The sequence below is a fragment of the Schistocerca cancellata genome, unplaced genomic scaffold (assembly GCF_023864275.1).
Source record: "Schistocerca cancellata isolate TAMUIC-IGC-003103 unplaced genomic scaffold, iqSchCanc2.1 HiC_scaffold_517, whole genome shotgun sequence".
NCBI classification, from domain to species: Eukaryota; Metazoa; Arthropoda; class Insecta; order Orthoptera; family Acrididae; genus Schistocerca; species Schistocerca cancellata.
In genome coordinates, this window is record NW_026046531.1 from 15,001 (window position 1) to 17,500 (window position 2,500).

Sequence of the window (2,500 nt, forward strand, 5' to 3'; positions counted from 1 at the left end):
ACGTAACCCACGTTGTGCCTTAACCTAACCCACGTTGTGCCTTAACGTAACCCACGTTGTGCCTTAACCTAACCCACGTTGTGCCTTAACCTAACCCACGTTGTGCCTTAACCTAACCCACGTTGTGCCTTAACCTAACCCACGTTGTGCCTTAACCTAACCCACGTTGTGCCTTAACCTAACCCACGTTGTGCCTTAACCTAACCCACGTTGTGCCTTAACCTAACCCACGTTGTGCCTTAACCTAACCCACGTTGTGCCTTAACCTAACCCACGTTGTGCCTTAACCTAACCCACGTTGTGCCTTAACCTAACCCACGTTGTGCCTTAACCTAACCCACGTTGTGCCTTAACCTGCTCTGTAATTGGCATATGACACGTTACATTAATCTAGTGTTGTCTAACCACAACCCTCTGAATATAGTTCGCTACTCGCACCGCCCACCCTCTTGTGTGTCGTTTCATGTTGAACACTTCGCAAGTGTTGCTTACTTTTTACATGCTCCCGCTGTACACTGTAATGTGGACAACTGCAGGATGTACATCGCCCCCCCCCCTCCACCCTGCCTTCGCACGCTGGTCGTTCAGGTGCTTGCGTGTTCAATGCCCTTCGCAGCTGTTCACTGGCATTCGCATGTCGAAGCGCTCAGTCTACGTCGTGGTACGGCCTGTGTCCACTGTCCGCTGATATCGTAAGCTTAATCCTCACATTGTACTGCACATAGGTCCGTATGTACTGAATGATACGCTGTGGCACATGTGTGACCGTACGACTGCGCCCAACAACAGCGAACCATACGGTCCAAATGTTGTGCACTCAGCCACGTGCCGTCTCCCCATAACAGCTACATTGCAGTGTGGTACGCCATAGAGACGTGTGGGAGTAACGGACGCCCTGGATGGCGATCAGCATGAGCCGTCTGTTGATGTAGTGGCGCGTGTATTCAAACGTAGTCGTCTCTTCTCACACAGTGTGATAGCATGGTGCACCGCGTTCCACATCTGCGACATGGTACAGATGCTGGTTGACAGTCGGTCTCGTAATGGACATCGCATACGTAGGGGGCCACCTCCCACGTGTTCTCTAGTCGTGCACATTTTGTTGCGTGTATGTGGGCAGACGTAGTGTGTCGTGACACCTAACAGACAGGTATGCAATAATCGTTGCATTTGCAAACTGGGATGGACGTCTACGTTTGCTGGTGACGTGACGCAACGCAAATGAACAACTGGTAAACCCATTGTGGTGCGGTTGTTGTTGCTGGAGGTAAATCAGTAAGGGCAAATCTGTGTGTGAAGCGATACGCGGCGGTGGCTGGGTGGGACCGTCCCCGGCCGGTGAGGGGGGGCCGCCCGGCGTGCTGGCCGCGCGGTGCGTGGGCGCACGCGCTACAGCCGGCTGGTGGGGGCGCCCAGTGGCAGGCGCGCCGGCCGACGGACGCGGCAGGCGGCGCAGCTACGCGCCGGGGCACCCTGCGCGCGGCGCCGGGCGGCCAAAGTGGGTCCTCGCGGGCCCGGTGCGAAGCGCGGTGGACATCTGCAGTGTGCTGGTCCGACTGAGGACTGTGTGCGTTGAGGATGCGCCGCCGCCCGGCACTCGGCGCCGCGACGCCGTCTGCTGCTCGGTCGCCCCAGCGGTTCTCGCTGGTGGTTTGTATCGCAGTTGTGCAGACGTGTTGGCACGTGCGCTGTGCTGGGAGAGTTCGCTTCGGCACCCACGTGGGGCCTTTGCCCTTCTGTGGCGCTGGCGTTGGAGCTGCCGGTCACCGTAGGTGGCGCGTGTTGTCTCCCGCCGGCAATGCCACGACAGCACGCTCCCGGGCCTCTGTCGGCAGCGGCAAGCTCAGTTGGGAGCACGGGTGGTCGCACCTAAAGCGTCTACTCGCCTAACTCCGGGCGATTGCGCCTCTCTCGAACCCGACCAAGTACTTAGGACGGCGCTGCGCGCCGCCGGGACCTGAGAGGGTTTCGAGGTGTATTGTGCAGGGGAGCTCAGCCTCCTCCTGTTTGCAGAATAATTGAGCGGACGCTTGCGTGTTCGCGCGGGCCCCTGGGACACACTCCCGGGCGGCCGGCTGCTCAGCTCTAGTTGACGCAGCTCCCTGGTTGATCCTGCCAGTAGTCATATGCTTGTCTCAAAGATTAAGCCATGCATGTCTCAGTACAAGCCGCATTAAGGTGAAACCGCGAATGGCTCATTAAATCAGTTATGGTTCCTTAGATCGTACCCACGTTACTTGGATAACTGTGGTAATTCTAGAGCTAATACATGCAAACAGAGTCCCGACCAGAGATGGAAGGGACGCTTTTATTAGATCAAAACCAATCGGTCGGCTCGTCCGGTCCGTTTGCCTTGGTGACTCTGAATAACTTTGGGCTGATCGCACGGTCCTCGTACCGGCGACGCATCTTTCAAATGTCTGCCTTATCAACTGTCGATGGTAGGTTCTGCGCCTACCATGGTTGTAACGGGTAACGGGGAATCAGGGTTCGATTCCGG

General features: G+C 56.9%; 1 non-coding gene across 1 annotated transcript in view; it reads left to right on the plus strand.

Moving 5' to 3' along the window:
* Positions 1 to 2,099: 2,099 nt before the first annotated feature.
* LOC126129133 (small subunit ribosomal RNA) overlaps positions 2,100 to 2,500 on the plus strand; it is a 1,909-nt gene continuing 1,508 nt past the window's right edge. Inside the window, exon 1 of the ribosomal RNA XR_007527112.1 lies at positions 2,100 to 2,500. This exon is cut by the window's right edge and continues 1,508 nt beyond it. This is a non-coding gene — a ribosomal RNA (small subunit ribosomal RNA).